Raw genomic sequence first — 20,911 nt, 5'->3', positions numbered from 1 at the left:
TTGAGATCTATAGCTTATCATTCAACCCATCCCACTTTCCCTCCCCACTCCCCTGCTGATACGGATGCGACACCCTTTTATTACCTGGCCAGTTCAGGTATAGCCTCGGGGAATCTTTCAATACACTGGTCAATTAGAGTTACACAGGTGTCACGAAGTCGTGACAGTTGTAGATATATAATGTGTGACTTCTCTATTTTTGTGATTGTAAAATGGAAGGGGTAATTTTTTTTAGTGATAGGTTATTTACGGTAATTTAGTATTGAGCCTAGAATGAGTTTTGAATACTTGTATTACAAGATATATTACGGTATTTTATGGGGTTTAACTGTAATACAGCAGGGCCTGTTTACTCAGTTCTGATTGGCGTATGTTCAGAGTGTCAACCAATCGGAGCACGCCTTGCTCTGGGTTGGGAAAAAGCACATGGAGAAAATGGCGAGAGACGGACGGCCACATTTTGGGCCATAGTAAATGTGCATTATGATGAGATAAAAAGGGAGTTCAGGACGTTCCCAGGGGTGAGTCCGAATCTGTGAAACTTGTATTTTCGATTTGTATAAATGTTATAAGCTGTCAATTCCATATTTTTGTGTATTTTCACATAACATGACTTAGTGAAACAGCGGTGTAAAATTCATGTTACGAGATCTATGGAATTGTGTTTTGAAGTAATATAATGACCCCTGTGTGGCAATAGGAATATATGTTAGCTCTAGAAACAGTTTATATCGCTAGACGAGATAGGTTAGAAGTTATTTTTGTAATATAAGTTGTAAAAATAAGTTACGGTATTAACGCAGATTTTGCCGAACTATGGTATTGTTTGGTTACGGCACAGTAGTGAGAAATGTTATTGTTTTGTTTTATATAGTTCAATTGATATGACCAGTCTGCAGTATGGGCTCGGGCTCGGGCTGAGTGAGTAGCCCGGACGCCTGGATATGGGTGCCATGTTTCCGTCCGGCGACCGGTAGTGTTCCGGAGGAGTGCCCACGTGATGTCCTCGTCGCCCGTTTGTATGACCCACGGCTTTTCCTAGGACAGCTAATACCAGCTTCGGGATGATCGTCGTTGCATACCAAACACGATACGGCCCAAGACAGGTGTTGTGGAGAGCACAGGATCGTGCCAATCCAGGAGAACTAGGTTACATGTACAGTAGTGTTAGTGCCGAACTGTGAACAGTGTTGTGTACAAGTGTACCGGAAGTGGTGGTGTTGCCGAACTGTTTCTATGTTTACATTATCAGCTGATTAGTGTCTTTGTAGTGTTTTGTACTGGATAAAGTATTTTGATCATCTAGGATGAGCTGTATTATAAAGTAACATTCACCGTAATAACTAAGTGATTAATTTGGAGAGAAATATCAATTGGTATAGGTGATTTGGTGATATTTGGTATTTGCGTATACTCTGGATAGATTTTTGAGTATGAGAAAAGTATCCTAGTCAGATATGTAGTATGAAGTGTCGAGTGTGTGAGGGATCCCGTTGTATGAGGAGAATTAGGCTTTATTTGGTGTGATATGGTGTACTTATATTGTATGTTATGTCGTTGTTTGTTCTTGTGTAAATAAATTGTTAAGTTTACATATTTGCTGTTAGTTATCTGTTAGTAGCTTCCAGGTCTGTAAAGGTATTGGCCCTCGGGTTCGTGACATACATTTTATCTTCCCAGGTGTGAGAAATTGATATTCAAATATCGTAGAAATAACTTCCATAAGAGATATTGTTATGGAGAGTTCAACATCTGTATGGAAAGTAAAATTCAAATTGTCAGACTGGAACTGTACTGTTTATAGTTAATAAATCAAACAGCAAACACATCCTATATAAACCGCATACTGGAAAGATCATGCCAGGATTATTTAGAAACATGTCGAATCAGCATCTTCATATGAGCCGGTTGTCACGTACTGACGTCTGACGTCGGCAATGTCAGGATAATTCACATGTTAAACACCAAATATTCTGATGAAAATGTAGACTGCAAACATGAAGGAATTCTTTTCCGTTGAAAGTAAAAGACAACAGGTAAAATATACTGCAGTTTCGAGTGTCACTCATACATCGTTTGGAAGCCCATCCTTCGCCATATAATAATCTACGACACACTTCACTAGTGAATTAAAATATCGATGCCGCAATCATCACATCAGTAGACATCGTATGCAAAAATGACGAAAAATAGTAATAGTCATGAAATTTCATTGCATTGTGCTTTGATATAATACACAAAAGTCATTAGTTCAATACAAACAGCATGTTAAAATGTTCCCGCCAAAAAGCACATGGCGTAAATGAAATGTCTGACGTCTGAAGTCTGGCCGGCGAGACATGACCCACGAGTAAGACTCGCCGGCCACACAGGCGAATACACAATATAAAAGTTACATTTTGTAATGAATAGTCACCGGATTTGGATTCTCCACCATGTTATGTCAATGTGGGCGGTGAGTGGGGAACTCGCTTATGATTCACATCATAAAACGCAAACACATGTTTCCAGTTCCATGTCCTTGTATTGACTGACAAATATATCTTTTTTTATTAAGAGAACTCTAGCAAGGGGGATAACTCATATAAAACGAGTTGCAAATTATCTCCCCCTAGACCACACTGTTACTAAGCATTGAACTGTTACCAAATGGTAGTATACTGTACAGTCGACATGAATACAATTTGGGTGACAGATAAATAGAATGTCGCCCGTTAGGTCTACCTTACTCCAAAATCGAGCCCCTGTGAAGTTGAACATCGTCTGCTAGCCTAAGTTAGACAGAGCAACTGGAACAAGATGACGGAATCAACACCCGTCTAGTTGTTGGTACTAACAATTTGAGATTCTAGCGGGGTTAAACGTTGTTTTCCTCGATTATGCTGACTGTTTTAGATTTTTGAGAATATCAGATAACAAAAATATACTTAGATAAGGCCTAAAGGTGCCCTAAGGCAAGAAAATAACATATCGCATGGCCATATGGTTCGGGAAGCATACATATCGGACCGACTTACCCATTTCAAAATCCTCTTACTGAGCAATTAAGCAGTTATACACTGGAAAAACATGTGGAATAAACGGTAAATGTTGCCATTGTGATGTTATAAACGGGAAATAGTGCAAATTTTATTCACGACGATTTCGGAGCGTTTTTCACATTTGAGGTATCAATTTGGGTACGGTATCAATTTGGGTACACTGATGTTAGTCCTCCGTGTCAGTAAATATACAAGTCCGTCTCTGAAAATCCCCCAGCCCTACCAATCACCGTTGCCAGCTCCCGGTATTCTCCCTCATAACTCCGTCTCCCAAATTTATTTGTTGACAAATAACACAAAATAGAAATATTCTGGAGGCATCGACCAGGCAATAGTATCACATACGAAGTTTATACAGCACTAGCGGATCCAGGGGAGGGGGGTCCTGGAACACCCCCCACCCCCCACCCCCCTTTTCGGATGAGGAAAAAAAATTATAGCCTTAAAAAAACGCCTATACCTGCTTTGCAACGCCGGTTTAAAACCATGTACAATAATACAGGCTCGTGTCACGGCTGTTACAATATTATTATCTGATATTTACCCACAGTTAGTATTATGACTTTAGCCGAGTGGGTTAATGGATTATAAGAAACTATACTCGTGTGTAAAGGTTGATGATGATATTGATGAATGTTTACAATGTGTTGATAAGGAATTATCAGATGTTGATAAAAGATTCTTAATGTAAGAATGTAAGAGAGTGTATAAATGAAAATATCAATACGTTTTATGCATTGTGAGGAACCATGGGGGACCCAACCCCTGGGGCCCTATTGACGGGGAAAATAAAATGATTTTTATCTTGGAAAGAAAAAAAAATGGATTAGTCTCACCTAACTTTCGAATCCTACGAAGGCCTTTTTTCCTCCCACTTTTATTAAAATCAATGCCATATGACAGATGTTCTTGATTGTAGTACTGTTGTACCTATAAAGAAATGTATATTATCAACAAAAATAATGCAATACTCAAGAAATAAATTATAAGGTTTTCCCGGGGTTTCTTTGCCGTTTTTGAAAGAGGTAGATCTCATGCAGAACTAAACAGTACATGGTAGAATAGAAATAATCAACTTTGACTCGTGTATTGTTGCAGGATATACAAATCGGCCTGCGGCCTTCGTTATTAATTTAATTGCAAAATATCCTTCTCCTCGTTGTATATACCACAACAATGCACGAATCAACGTTAATTATTTCTTAAATAAAGTCTTAAAACATCTACTATATACATGGTATTTTTCGCCCCAGGTTATTTTCGCCCTTGAGCAACACAAAACATATTCGCCCCGTTTTAATTTCGCCCTAAACTACTTTTAAGAAATGTATTTTCCTCGTTCACAATCGGAAAATTCTGTTCGGAATTCTCGATACAATTGCACTTGGAACACTCGGGATTTATCAAGTTCCCCCATTTTCTTCGCATATCCCGCTGAGGTGTGAAATGTAATAAGGTGTGAAATATACAACGTTTACCTGTATTCAGATTTACTTTAGCCTATATTGATTCAAATAGTATTAGGCATGCATGGTCGATTTTAAGCAAACGCGATGAGTGGTAAGTTCACCGTGCCGTGACTAATTAGAAGTCTACTGACCAGTGTTTTCTTTTGTTCATTTGTCATCGATTGAAGCCACAAGCGACGGTGAAGTCATAAAATCAGCCTTCACAATGGATAGACCTATTTGTGTGCATAATTTTAAAACATGTTTGGATTTTAAAAGTTACTTAGTATTTAAAGCTTTTGTTTAAAATCAAATATACTAAACCTAGTACGCTGTCTTAGCCGATATTTTCGATTTAACTCCACGTGATATCGCAAATTTACAAGGCCTATATTTAGATCTAGATTTTATTTCACATGCACAGATTGGAACAAAACAATTACCTATTTTATCAACTTAGTGTAAATATATAACACGTGTTGCCTGTAATTGTATAGGATATATGATATAACACACTTGGAAAGTACGAGGGTATGTTTTGGATCCAACTACAAGTAGCCTATGTACGATAACTTTTAAATCCTGCAATTGAGCTTGAAATTTTCGCCGTCATCTTAAATTCGCCCTATCATCAAAGGGCGAAAATGGCGAAAATTACCAGGTATACAGTATATGTCTGTTTCCTGATAGTTTACGTCCATCCCATGTCACCCCCTGTGGCCAAGTTACTGGAAAACTTCGATGCTCCAAGAAAATACCGACAGGCCCTGTTTTGTAGTACATGTACTGCTGTCTGTAGGAGTCTATACCCCACAGTCCACTCACGAAGTAAGTTATAGGTTCCAATAAAGAAATGTACAGTTTAGTATAACCGAAGTAAGTCATCAATCGATTTATGGATATCCATAAAAAATTAAGGCTGGTGTGTCCTCCTCATCTCAGAAACATGTATTGTTATATAAGTTTCAGCTCATCCAAACCAGCGCCAAGTTACGAGCGTTCAATAAAGGCGTTGATGACTTATATAAGGGGGTATGCTGCTACACAGATTAACCAATGAGTGAACTTGGGGGAGAGTTCGGCGAAGCGATGATGACGCATGTGGGTTAATGTTGCTTTTTTAAATGAAAATGACCAAAATCAGTATGTTTTTAAATAAATGCATTGTTCAGTAATTTCCTCGTTATTGTTGTCCGTTTTCATGTTTTGGTTTCAATGTATATTGTTCAAAGTCACTCTCCGACCATTTTCTGCAGTCATCGTGCCCTCGCGTGGTCACGTGACCGGCACGAAGGACTACATTAACACTTGGTCGGTAAGTATGGCCAGAGCACCCGACTAACGTATTTTTTCATACAAATAAACGCGATACACGTGTTCATCGTACTTGGAAACTAGAGAAAAGTGCTGTACATTCTTCTAATTCTTCAAGGAAGATCATTTACAGACGTTAGAAACAGTCATTAATGGACAAAATGCCAGTTAATTGACTACTATTTTAATAATATTGCGGATGATAGGCATTTTCGTAAAAATGTACAGCACTTTTCGTTGTTATCGAAGAAATACCTTCACGCTCCTACACGTTTTATAACAATTAATTTGGTGTAGTCGGGTGCTCTGGGACAATTTACAGACCAAGTGTTAATGTTCACATCGAAAATATTGGAACTCTTCAATGTTTCAACCGTCGCTAAGCAGCGTTGTCGACACAACAAAGACGGGTGGTTGTAGCAAACCATATTTTATTGTTTTTCTCCAAATATTTAATACAATACACAAATCTCACTCAAGACTAACAAAAATCATGATATCATCCTTGTAATACAAAATTAATTGCTCGAAATCGATAAATTTTCAATGTCGTGAAACGTTAAAGGGACATAACTTCTCCTGGAATTTCTGAAGAACACCGGCGATATCGTGTAGACAACAAAAAACATCACAGCATATCAAATATTTACAATGTACCTATTTGTTTAACACTGAATAACAAATTATGGACTTTTAAAATTGGTCTCAAGATAACTTTCTCAGATGAATGTGTGAATTTCATGAAATGTAGACCAATTTGACTACAGTAGGCTACCGATTATAATACAGCTACCCGATATCCAAGGACCTTATATGAACTGTTATTTCTCACTCCAGGAAATATGTTTTTACCTTTGAACTGAAGTAGTTGCAATCCGTCAGCTATTCACAATACGTTGCAATCCATCAGCTATCCACAATGACTTAAACCATATGTAGTGTAACTATTCAGTTAAAGTTATATACTAGTTTCATTATTTTCTGATTTGACACCAACTTCCAAGCATTAAGTTCATCAGCCATCTAGCAAGTGGTATTAACATCTGGTATGCGGTTTCCATCACCAATACAATTGTTTTTAGCAGTTTCAATACAGTATATTGACTGGACATGCAATATAGTTAAGTGAATTAGCTATAGCCCGTCAAATAGCAAATTAACGGATACACCAACTCAAAATTAAGTTGCATTTTATACGGAGTCTTGAAAATGTATTCTCATTTTTAAATGAGAGCTACATCTTGTATCGACGGCATCTTCACATGTAACTTAATGTTAATGGATACATCAAGACAAAGTGTACCGTTATCTCCATACTAGAGAGGATGTTACATGCATCGTGTATCAACGTTGTCCACCCACATATATAATGTAACAGATATGTCTCGACAAAGTGTACAGTCGTTATCTTCATACTAGAGAGGATGCTACATGCATCGTGTATCACCGTTGTCCACCCACATATATAATGTAACAGATATGTCTCGACAAAGTGTACCGTCGTTATCTTCATACTAGAGAGGATGTTACATGCATCGTGTATCAACGTTGTCCACCCACATATATAATGTAACAGATATGTCTCGACAAAGTGTACAGTCGTTATCTTCATACTAGAGAGGATGCTACATGCATCGTGTATCACCGTTGTCCACCCACATATATAATGTAACAGATATGTCTCGACAAAGTGTACCGTCGTTATCTTCATACTAGAGAGGATGTTACATGCATCGTGTATCAACGTTGTCCACCCACATATATAATGTAACAGATATGTCTCGACAAAGTGTACCGTCGTTATCTTCATACTAGAGAGGATGTTACATGCATCGTGTATCAACGTTGTCAACCCACATATATAATGTAACAGATATGTCTCGACAAAGTGTACCGTTATCTCCATACTAGAGAGGATGTTACATGCATCGTGTATCAACGTTGTCCACCCACATATATAATGTAACAGATATGTCTCGACAAAGTGTACTGTCATCTTCAAAGAGAGTGGTTGTTGACAACATTATATATAGTACCTCTTAAAATGTAATCACATTTCTATGTATATATATACGAACATGACCATAACATGTGCTGGATATTCAACTTGATACTCCACCTAAGTCTGTTAACTATATCTGTATATATCAACATGAATTTGTGCAATTTTGTGAAAGTACTAAGTGCAAGGTCCACTAAAGACAGTAATGCAATTAATTGGTGTAGAGATCAAGAAAGTACACCAACAGAGGAACAACATAATTTTGAGAATCATCTCTCTATGAAACAACGCTTTGAAAATTATAAAATCTTCACCAAAAACTATCATAAAGTACAATGGAACAATTTTGAAGAATTTCGGTTGAAAGTACCAAAGATCCAAGATTATCTAAGGAAAAATTCAAACTGGAAAAATTGCAACAAGTCACAGGAAAAGAACAAGTTTGTGGAACATTTTAGTTTAAAATCTTGGATAAGTCTAAGTGACTATGTGAAAAAAGAGCACACACTGACCGATTGTAAGGCATGCTTAAAACATGATGGCGTATTTGATGACTTGTTCATATCAAATCAGAAACGACCAACCATTTTTACTGTATGTTCTGAACTTGCGACAAAAATATCAAGTGCTACCCCGCCATCTTCTGGTTTTAAGTATGGACCTAAAAAGGACGCATACCAAGCTGCAAACCATGTTGTCAATTTAATTAAACCAGCGTTTGAACATCAATATGGAACATCACTGTCGACTGCTTTATGTAAAGTACCAGAACTGAACCTGGTGGCCAATACTCCTTCATCACAAAAGCAAAAGAATGCGGAAAAAAAGGTAAAATCTCACATCAAGGATATAAAGGAGACAACAGAACAAAATGGTAATGATGTCACATCATTTTTGGCTTCAGGGAGATCCTATTCCCAGTATGAACGAGACAGACTTGCAATGTACTTTGAAAATAAATCTGATGCAATTAAACGAACAACATTACAACTTAAGAAAGAAAAGGAAAACAAAGTTAAACGAAAGAATCCTGTAGGGAAGCTCCGAAATTACACATACAACAAATCTGCATTAATGACAAAATTGAATTCCAAATCTGAAAACAATATTGTCTGGTCTCAACTGGCAGCAGATGTAGAGCTGAAACACTGCAATGGCAACATCCCTAAGAATGCTGGACAAGTTCTGAGAAATATTGCTGTCGCCAACCAAGTGGACGTGTCCAGATTTAACAGGTCAGCACGTGTTTCTGGACGCGACTATCTTCGGAGAGTAAGGAGAGCTGCCAAGAGAATTCCAAAAACAAGAATCTCTATTTCATCTCCAAGGTCTGCACGAAATCTCCGGAAAGCCACCATCCAGAAAATTGCCAGTGGTGAAATTGAAATTGGTGAACTAGTTGCTCCAAAAACATTCACCACACAATCCCTGAATAAAACTGGACAAATTGTAAGCAAATCTGAAGTTGTCCATGCACGCCATATTCCGCTGCTTACAATCCGCATGAATGAGCTCTGCAGACAACAGACACTGGGGTACTTAAGGTCGTTCTCTGATGAACATTACGATACTTTGTCCTATGAAGACCTTATACAAAGATTTAAACGGATTGGAATGTCAGTGAGTGGCTCTGAGTCCAATAATCAGGCAATGTTAAGAGATGACTTGAAGAAAATTGAGAGGACGAGGTGCCTCAAGATGTGGCATGATCACTCTGACATTGCAAACCATTCACACATTTTGTTCATGGTGTCTTTTCTGTACGACCCTGCCACTTACTACACAGATGACGAGTATGCTATCCTCCATCCTGAGCATCCGAAGCCGAATATCCAACGAGATGTAGAGAAGCCGTCCTTATACATCCTAGGCAGGTCAAACAGTACAGATGTAGACCAAATAATGTACAATGAAGTCCGTGTCAGAGATGTCCTTGGTCTTTCGAAGCCTTTGGTAACGGATGCTGGAATTCCAATAATGGATGTCCTGCGCATTTTTTCGGGTGATGGACCAGCACGCCAGTATGAAAGTGGTCAACAGAGAGGAGGAAACTATGCCTGCTATTGTGGCATTCCAAGTAATGATCACAGTAACTTGGAGAGATGTTATGCCATTGAGCATATGTCACTCGATGACCGCCTCCTCCACTTTCAAAATGGTATCCAATGGCAAAAAATGAAAAATTGTGTTATCAATCCTTTGGTTGGTTTGAAAAAAAATGAACTGGTTGCTGAGCTTGAGCACCGTGGAGAAAACGTCGACAACTTAACACGGGAGCAACTCCAAAACATCCTTGTCAGTGTAATGCATGGAATTCACCGTCCTGCAGCCCTTCTTTGCCAGAGCCTTACACCATCAGCTAACATTTGCTGCAATGTGTACGAGGTGATGCTGTGTGAGCCACTCCATGATCTAAAAAGTTTGATAGAGAACTTGATTCAAGAGCTCCCTGCACATTGCCCAACTAAGGAAAGTCAGGCCTGTTTATCAGCTTTCTATGCGAACACCATCAATCACAGCAACCAGCTGAAAGGGTCAGATGCACGCCTGTTCCTGATCAAACTTGCTATGTTTACCTTTGAAAAGTCTGTTGATAGCATTATCCCATACAACATCTTCCAGCTGGTGAGAACATTGGTGGATATTGTTGAAATATGTTACTCTCCGCATGAAAAAAGAACACCTCGACAGATTCTGCGGATGTACAATTCCACCTTCATGTTCGCTATGTTATGTAAGAAAGTAATTGGCGAACCATCCAAGATGTCACACAGGAAGTTCTATGGAGCTCACTATCATAGTATTACTTCTCATGCAGCAGATATGTATAGACTTATTTGTCTACGGTCGGTGGTTGCAGAAAATGAGGAGAGAACTTTCGGTGATGTTCGTTCATCCACCAAAGCAACCAGTAACAAGAAGCCCGGACATATCATCAGCAATGCCATCATTCGGTATCATGCCAAACAGTTGGCAAACAACAGGCCAGAATCTTTAGCTATGCAAGAAAGCACAATCTCCCGTCAAGCCAGCATGCTACCAAAGGCAATGAACACTATAATTCCAGCTGATGTGGTGAAGTGCAGACCGTCCCTCCTACAATCTCACTTAAAACGCATAGCAGACTTCCTCCTATGTGGTAAAGGTACATGGTGGCACTTCACTTCTGCGGGTGGAATCATCTTCCATGATGGCCCAACTTCAGAGGACTACCACTTGAATGGACCAACCATGCACCATTTCCGTGCAACAAATTTGAAGCAGGAGCAGCAGTTCATCAAACAGTGTTGGGATCAATGTCTGCAACAAATAAAAAAACAGAAGTTGCAGATACCACTTACTAAAGTCAAGCTGTATGACAACAATGGAAACTTGAATAACACTCTTGAAGTATTTTCAGGTAAGTGAATTCTAACCAATCAAAATATCAATTAATATTTTAAACAAATAGAAATGTTAGAGTGAAATTATACAATAACAAAACAAAACCTTGCCTATAAACTTAAATCATACATTCAGTTTGAACTCCAATCCTAATCACTGCCTCATCCATCTATACTATATCTGTATGCAGTGATCCCTGTTCAAAGGATCCCTGTTCAAAGGAACTTAATTATCAATTGTGACATCAACCTGTCTCCAGAGCCTTCATTATTGATATGATATATATTAATATATATATGTCACCTTTTCCCCGTGACCATGAATGAAGGCCAAGGTCATTCATTTGAATAAACTTTGTACCGCTTTATCTTGGTTACTAAGTTTGACCTTGAATGAAGGTCAAGGTCATTCATTTGAACAAACTTGGTAGCCCTTCATCCCATCATGCTACAGACCCAATATCAGATTGCTGGGCTTGTTGGTTAATGAGAAAATGAAAATGTAAATTGTTGACGCGGGACAAAAAGGTGATCGCAATAGGCCAACTGAGACTTTGTCTCAGCTGACCAAAAAATCCTTATGAACTTACGTTTGACCATTATTTAACTTTCATTCTATAGTTCAAGATGCTGCTGCTACTACATATGCCACTACTTCATCAGACAAGCCTCATGCTGAAACAGGTACAAAAATAAATGGCATTAACCAGCTTGACATTAAAAGGAATCTGCTTTCACATAATACTGTAGTCTACATAATCTTCAGTGTTAGTAGTAACAGAGTATCTTGGTGCCCACAAGAGAGCAATATTTGTTTTTACTTATTTTTTCTTCTTCTTTCTTCTGATAATTTGAAAACATGATAAAACTACAGAGTAAATATGAGATATTTTGGTAATTAATTTAAGAACAAGAAACTGAACCAGATGGCAAAGATTTTGAAGCTGATGCCCCTGCAACAGAAACAGGTACCGACATCAATTTATCTTTTTTATCTTAGATTAACAGAAATAATTCTTAAAACTTGATATTACAACCTTCAATATTTCGAAGTTTGAACAAACTGTTCAAAAATGAAGTTCCCTACAACTGTGAACGTATGTACAAATTGAAAGCTGCATCTTCTAACAGGCTTTGTGGCAAGTGGATAATAAACACATCAATTTTTGTTTAGAATTTTAAGAATCTAATATCAACAAAGACCACAGACACTTCAACTTACCATACAAGATTTTTTTCTTGGCCAGGAAACAACCTTCCCCATAAATTTTGCTCCCAAAATGCAATGCAAGTAACTGATGTTTGTTTTATCAAGGTGATCCTGACATTGACATCCCAGGCAATGCATTGACTTACAGAATAACTGAAGATGTTTTATTGAGCAACACCTCTGAAGGTATTTAAATGAATACAGTTAAATAAAAAAAACATTCGAGAAAGTTACTAACTATAATATTTCAATTTCTACTCAAGTTGGACTCAATGGAACTACCAAACTTAATCTGTTTTTAATCCTAAAATTGGGGAATATTTTACTCGACCAACTAGACATGCACAATCCGGAACTCTTCAGGCTTTTCCACATTTGGACTTGCACAAGCAGCTTCGAGACATTAATATCTAGACCGACTTTTTTATCAAAAAAAAAAAATTGAAATATAAGGATTGAATCTTGATTTGGTCGATTTCATAGGGTCATGAATAAGCAATTCATGTTGAATTTGTCTAAAGAACAACTCAATTCATGACCCCATGAAATCGACCAAATCAAGATTCAATCCTTAATTGATTTCTCCTTTGATCCCATTACTTACATTGTCTTTAGTGTACAGGTGTCTTTAGTGCTCCTGTGTCTAATGATTCAAGATCGTCTTGGTACACTGGTAATGTAAATGGTTTCAGTGATTATGCTACTGGCGTTCCTAATGTATAAATATAATTAGAGGCAAGGCATCTATCATTATCAATATTATCTATATATTGGCACCAACAGGAATTTCCTTTTTACCTGGTTTATATACTTTCGTTACACACAGAAGGTTGTTTGATGATGCCAACAGAAGAAACCCTCACTAGCAGAGATGATCACCCTACACATATTACTGGTAATTATAAACCAAAACAGTTATACAGTTATATTCATATATGTATATAATTATATGTATATATATGTCAAGTTATAATAAAGACAGTACAGACAAGTAAATTGTTGAATTTTCTAGGCAATCTGCCCCTTTATCAAGACACAGGTAAATTACATAGATCACATATAGACATAGAACATGGAACAGTTATACAAATATTGTAATGTTGTAAAAATGATCCCTTTTATAATTAATTAGGAGACATCTTAAGTGGTGTACAGATGATGAAAGTAAATGTTTCTATTGTGAGAGTCCCACAACTACATAACATGTGGAGGATTATCTCTCATTCATACCTAGTGGGTAGCCGGTTTGAAGTTGGTTGATCCAATGTCGTTCTCTATTCAGGCGTTGCTGGTCATTCCAACCCCTGCAGTGGTCAATGGGGACCACCTGCATGTCATGCCATGTGTGGCTCGGCATGTTGAAATGTCTCGCTACTGGCAAGTCCTGGCGTTTCTGTTTGATGGAAATTAATTATATATATATATATATATATCTACATTCAGCCTTCAATAATAAAAAAAATATCATACTTGTTCAGCAGAAACGACATGTTGCACAATGGCTTTAAAATACTATATATTATTAACTGAAAGAAACATAGACAATGTATGTGCATTGATCTAGGTACATGGCATCTATGTACTTACAAAAATAATTGTTGGTAATTAGAAGTGTAATGACTCCGACAGTCAGTACATAGTACATACGACCGAGAAATGTTGAAATTAGGTTAAGGGGGGAATGTTTGGTAATTTATATCATAACCATGCCTTGGTCAGCTGGTTTAATCGCCAACTTTGGACAGGGTCTCAAATAAATCCCAGAGTACTGGAAACATTCGAGAGGGATGGGGAGGACTATTAAGTAAGCAAGAATGAGAGATATAGAGAAAGAGCAGCCCTGTGAGAGAAAGGGTACAGACATCTCTGTACTGAGAGAGAATATTGGAACCGTTATATGACCATGAACTAATCCACTATACCATCATGAACTTTAAATAAAACTGAACACACATTGATATGTTACCAGCATAGAGTGCTTAAATATCAGAATTGGTAAGGGAATGCTTTATTAATTTGTAATATATGTGATTTGATGTAGTAAATTCTTACCATTTCAGTAACTGCTGATGTACATCATCCTCAATATGCTACCCTCCAGGCATCACAAGATCAACCATTCCTTGAATCAGAAAATGAGCAATCATTAGGTATGTGAAGGTAAATTGTTAAAAAAATAATAAAAAATGTCAAAATCGAAGATGGTCGTATGTCGGCCACTTGTTTTCCAGACTATAGATTAAGAATTAATGGACCAACAACTAATGGGACCCCTGAATTTCTGCTGGGACTCCAGTTAAAATTGAGGAGTCCCTGGGACTCCCTAAAACAAAATGACAGGGAAAACCCTGCACTAGATATTTTGTTATATACGCGAACAATAGTGGTGAGGATAATATTTTGACTGCAAACAGATCATTTTCAAAATACCGGTCTGAAAGACAGACCTTTTTTTAAAACCTATTCCAACAAAATTGAAATATCAAGGTCAAATGACAAAATAAATAAACACAGATAGTTGATGTTTTGTGATTAAATTTAATGATCACATTTGACCAGTGTAACATTGAAGGCAGATCAATGACATTCAATTGGTGGCCTGAAAATGATCAATTCAGATTAAAGACAAATTTCAATGTTCAAAATGTGGAATTCAACCTCAATCATTCAATATTCTTCCAGGTTCAGGGATCACATGTCAAGTCAAGGATAGGGTTGGACACAAGGATAGAAATCATCAAGCAGACGAACTTAAAATTTATCCTGCTGGTCAGTAGAGGAACACAGTTATAACCATAACTGAAACTGATATTTTTTTCTCAATGTAAAAGACGATATGTATAGCATATATCTACATTTATGCTAAGATTAATGTTTGTCATCCAAGCTTTAATATCAGTTTGTTAACTGAATTTCATTTTGTTCTTATGACAATATCAAATCTTACCAGAAGTGCCGACATGGCTTCTTTAGTCACCTCTCTTCCAATGTCAAAATCTGCATATCCAGTGTATTGACAGGCAAGGTAGTGATGGTTCATTGAGCAGCTATTGAAGATTGCATACCATTATTTCCACTGGCCTGGCCCAACTGAAAAATACACAGTAACTGAAAACATTTATATAATTCATTTCAAAATTTTAGACGTTGGTAGCAGTAGAGCAGTATCTAAAACAAGACGGGTACTTTTCCAAGAAGCTACAAAGGAAAATTTACAAGGTATACAAACTGTCCGGATGGGCAGCGAATGTCAGTCATGTTTGATTTGAATGCATTAACACATAACATAGCTTGCCCTTTCTACTATGCAATATTGAAATTTAAATAAGGCTATGTAGGATGTGTAATAACTATATTCCAAGTTTATGACTACCAATACACAATTGATTTGTTTCTGTAGTTAAAAACATAATTTTTGAGTTGAAATTCTTATTTTCATATTAAAATAAAAGTCTACACACTGGTAAACAACAAAAAAGAACTTTTTTCTTAAATATGCAAACAATAAAATGTTGGAGGCAAATTCAAACATTTCTCCACATGTATAGAGATAATTTTATCATAAATTACAAGACATAAATACATATATTTGTACCTTTTTTCAGCTCCAAGTAAACAACATGGTTCCAGCATTCTGTATTCTATTCTTGGAGATTGCCAGGAACTGGACCTATATCATAAATATAAACGATTAGTAACATCATGTCAATCTGACAAATGTTTTCGGGCATTGTATGAGAAAGCAAAGGCGGCAATTCAAATGAAGATCCTGAAGGAGCACACCAACTGCAAAAATAAAATTAAAGAATAGGAGATCAACCATCTTAGAACACATGCAGTTATTCCCAACTGCCATGACTACCAAACTGACGCAGTAATCCATAAAATTTACAGCAAAAAGAAGAACATTGAATCTGTTATGGATCACTGGGGCATGTATTACTGGTGAAAACCCTTTGTTGTGAATGTGAAAGCAACAACACCAGATTCTCAACCCTCAAATAGTCAATCAAATACTGATAGCCCCTTGACTATTTTACTTTACATTGCAATTAACATTGAATTTCTTTAAGTTTTCAATGGTAATCAGCAGCAGAGGAACATTTATAATATTTTCATTATCTTTCACAAACGTGAATCTATTTATTTCTACATGAATTAAGAACTTTAGTGAGACATGTTTGTACAATAATTCATGGCGAGATATTGCTGTGATTCTATATAGTCATCATCTGATCAAGGCTGTATGGATTCCTGTTCACGGTTGAGCACACAAGAGTTATGTTACTCCGGTAACAAGATATGTTTCTTGTGAAACACTATCCCGTAGGCGCATAAGTATGTTTTTACTTTTGTATGGAATGTGTATATTAAGGAGGAGGAATTTCTCCTAACCCATCGATCGAAACCAATCATGTTGTGACAACTTTACCTGCATAACTATAATGCATAGCATTTTGCGCATTTTACAAGTTAACAATGCATGTGACTTTGTGCACATCAACTATTGGTTGTTTGATAAACAAGAATGCTAGTTACCAATAGCTTATCTTGTTAGGAGGGGTAAAATGTCCCATCAGCCTCTCTAGTTATACAATATGTATATCATTGAAGTATCATTTGGTGTCATGTTCCATATTTCATTATATATATAGATATCTTAATCGCAGCAAGGTCCAGGACATTGAAAAAGAAACTGACAATTAGATTACCTGTCATCAAGCTGCAGCTGATCTAGGAAGGACCACCAGTCACATGTTAAGCTAGTATCATTTATTTGGAATGTGTACATGTTACAGATTTGTTCTTGTAAACATTTTTTATTATCAATAGACATGTATATTTTTGTAAACAAATATAATGTATATATATCCTAAGTTGTGACTTATCATCAACCTAAGACCTTGGATAAATAATGCGCAAAAACCTCTTTTGCATGCAGTGTACATCAATCTGACGCCCCACATTTAGACCACCACTGTATGACTGATGTGTTGTCCAATATTCAGACTCAATAAAAGGAATATCAGCTATGGTCAGTGACACAAATTAGTAGATCTAGGGGGTCCATTAAAAGACCTATTTAACTGACTAATCCGCTCACATTGTTGGTTGGGAATGAAATCAGAATGATAGACATTTTCTTCCATCCAATAGTCGTAAGCTTGTAGTCTTTGGCCTCTTGTTATAAATTTAATTTATAATTGTATATATGATGTATATATGATGTATATATGTGCCCAGATCAAGATTAATATTATCATTATTGTTACGTTTGATTAGTTTAGTTACTTTGGATTTTCTATTACTACTTATAACTTTACGAAAGTTTAGATGTTCAAACATGTCACTTCTTAGGAAATTAACAATGCATTAGCCCATCATCATGCATGAAAACTTTTTTGTATAAATATGTCAATACTATATAGGTCATCATTCCGCATGACACATATCAGATAAATCTTGCAAGGATGTCGATCCAATATATAGTGTAATGTATTCAATAGGGTGCGACACTAGGTGGACATTTTTAATGTACATTCACATTGTGTAGTTTGTTGACAATGACATGTTTCATATTCATATCAATGTTGAATTGTGTACATAATAAAAAGTTGAACCTTATCAAGCTTAATATAATGTTGTGATTCACTAATCTGTCTAGAAAACACCACAGTAATCACTGTAGAGGTTAAATTTTACACAATTTTTTTTTTTCCTCCAGTAAAGCTGTGACATAAAATACCACCTGATGTGAATCGCTTTGTAGAATCTACTTGATTGTCAGTGCGTTGTTGGCCTATTTTACCACAGAACAACGTTACTTTAGAATCGTATCGTTTTGTAAACACTAGGTATGAATCACAACGGGTAAACAGAAGTGACGCCGCCCTGTGATTCGACTGACGATACATTGTACAACATGTTGTCATGGATCGGTCACGTAAGCCACCATGCATTGAATCATTTGGAGTACGATCAAATTCCAAATATTCTATTTAAATAACACCTAAACAGCACAACCCACCGATAGGGTAAGCTTACCCGTTCACTTTCAACTGTTCACATATTTATTTTTGTTTTTTTTTAAGTCACAAACCGATGACACCGTCGGCGTGGGAAAAATGATAGACTACTGCAGATAACCACGTGGACAGGGAAATTACCTCAACAATATGTTATCAACACTTACAACCCAGAGCATGAAGTTTTATAACGAAAGAAAATAAACCACATTGATTAGTGCATTAGGTGCATATTTTCTTTTCGCAACCTGCGTTGGCCTAGGCCTATTTTATATCCCTGGTTACGATACTGTGTAGATAGGCCTAGCCTATTAACAGCAGTTTCACGTTAAAAAAGTCTTCTTCATATTACTTCCTAACACCTCACAGCGGCGTAAGGGGGTCAAAAAGCTGTTATGCATCATTATTCATTAGTTCAGTGTTGACAATGAAGTACTTACCTTCTTATTTTATACAAATCTTCAGCAAGGTGCTCCATCACCGCAACCATCTTTATTGCTTCAGTATGGCGGCAATGTTGAAGCGACACGCGCATGCGCCAGAACAGCTTATGAATATTCAAAAATATAATGAGCAAAGTTTTCGAGAGCAACATTAACCCACATGCGGAGTGTCACAACCAATGGAAAAACAAAGGGGCCTGACGGTTACTAGCACGTTTGATAAGAATATCAGCAGATTCAATATACATGTATTTCAAATAAATATATTTCTATAAAGTCATGATTGGGTATATTCTATTTGATATTATTTTATAATTTAATTTTGCTTGTAACAAACATTTTCATTGGCTCAAAAAATTATGTTATCATCTCATAACATAAATAATGACTGTGACGTCAGCGGATTAATCGTTGTTCACGGGATTTTGTATTTATCGATGTGTTTTTAAATATCTGGAGCAAAATAAACATGTTAAACTTAATGAAAATGTTTCTTATCGTCGTTAATTAAATTATAAGGGTTAACTGTAATATTTTTTTTACGTTATTGATCAATAACACAAAAGCTAGGGTGTACTCTGAATAAACCGCGAAGCAGTTTATGAAAAGAGTACACCCAAGTTTTTTGTGTTATTGCTCAATAACGTAAAAAAAAATATTACAGTTAACCCTTAACGGTTAATTGAGAGTACACCCCAGTTTTTTTGTGTTATTGCTCAATAACGTAAAAAAATATTACAGTTAGTTTAAACAATATTTATTTGAGAATAAATAATACAGTACAATAAATCAAAAGTATACTACAGTTAACCCTTAACGGTTTATTCAGAGTACACCCCAGTTTTTTGTGTTATTGCTCAATAATGTAAAAAAAATATTACAGTTAACCCTTAACGGTTTATTCAGAGTACACTCCAGTTTTTTGTGTTTTTGCTCAATAACGTAAAAAAATATTACAGTTAACCCTTACATATTTAAACATTATTATTCTAGCATTTGTTTATTTTTTTACTCTCACGATTACATGTGTGACATATACACAAACGTCACTTAAATCCTTAAATGGTTTAATATCAACACGAGAAGACATTTTACTGTGCATAAGATTATGCGCGAGAATTAAATAGAAAATGATATAAGTATATTGGATCCTTCACATTATACGTAATATTGAGACATATTGAAGTTTAAATTCTTTCCTGGAAACAATGCCTTATTTTACATTACGCGATTCATATGATAACCGATTTATCATACATCTACTCATTTCTCTCTCTCTCTCTCTCTCTCTCTCTCTCTCTCTCTCTCTCTCTCTCTCTCTCTCTCTCTCTCTCTCTCTCTCTCTCTCTCTCTCTCTCTCTCATTGTGTAAATAGGTTGCAAAATTGTATGAGAGTGTATAATTATATACTTGTTATATTAGTTTATGCCATCTTGAATTGTATATACACCAATGTTTTGTCACAGGGAAAGGGCTTTGAATAAGTTGTACAACTTGTGCTCAATCCCGTTGCTTAAAGGCAATAAAAAATATGTTTAAATCAAACCAGAATAATATATTCAGGAGTTTAAATTATCCAGCATTAAATTTCCAACTGAATCAAAGCTTGCTACGGACGAAAAAATAACGTAAGCTATTAAGAATTTCACAATCTAAATTTCCTATTGAAAGAGAAAGGTGGAATAAGCCTCGCCTGCATGGAGTGAATCTCCACAACAAATTAACATACTAAATATCACGGTTTACAAAACAAGAACACATTCTAGAAGAAAAATATGTAGAAACAAACGCGAACCCGTGCATGCAATTAATGTGAGTTAGGCAACAATTATGTAAGTGCTGAATAAACTTTTTTTGTGTTATATTTGTGAATTAGTTGATAACAAGTGCTACCGAAACCAGGGACATATAATTTTCTTTTTAAACGGGCGATATATAACATGTAACACCTTACTAATTTTGTATTATAACGGGCAAAAAACAACGTGTATCATCTTCTTGCTATTTTTTTTATTATAACTGGTGGTATAAAACATGTAAAATT

The 20,911-nt window shown here is 36.3% G+C and overlaps 2 long non-coding RNA genes across 2 annotated transcripts; one reads left to right on the top strand and one right to left on the bottom strand.

Moving 5' to 3' along the window:
- Positions 1 to 393: 393 nt before the first annotated feature.
- LOC117318150 lies at positions 394 to 1,592 on the top strand. Its single transcript, XR_004530302.1, has 2 exons — positions 394 to 521; positions 875 to 1,592. It is a non-coding gene; the product is annotated as an uncharacterized LOC117318150 (long non-coding RNA).
- A 13,759-nt stretch (positions 1,593 to 15,351) lies between these two features.
- Positions 15,352 to 18,940, bottom strand: LOC117318152. Its single transcript, XR_004530304.1, has 3 exons — positions 18,865 to 18,940; positions 15,994 to 16,068; positions 15,352 to 15,488 (listed from the first exon to the last, which is right to left on the bottom strand). It is a non-coding gene; the product is annotated as an uncharacterized LOC117318152 (long non-coding RNA).
- Between the last annotated feature and the right edge of the window lie 1,971 nt (positions 18,941 to 20,911).

Source organism: Pecten maximus, chromosome 19 (assembly GCF_902652985.1).
Source record: "Pecten maximus chromosome 19, xPecMax1.1, whole genome shotgun sequence".
In the NCBI taxonomy this organism is placed as follows: domain Eukaryota; kingdom Metazoa; phylum Mollusca; class Bivalvia; order Pectinida; family Pectinidae; genus Pecten; species Pecten maximus.
This window is presented reverse-complemented; position numbering and strand designations above follow the sequence as displayed.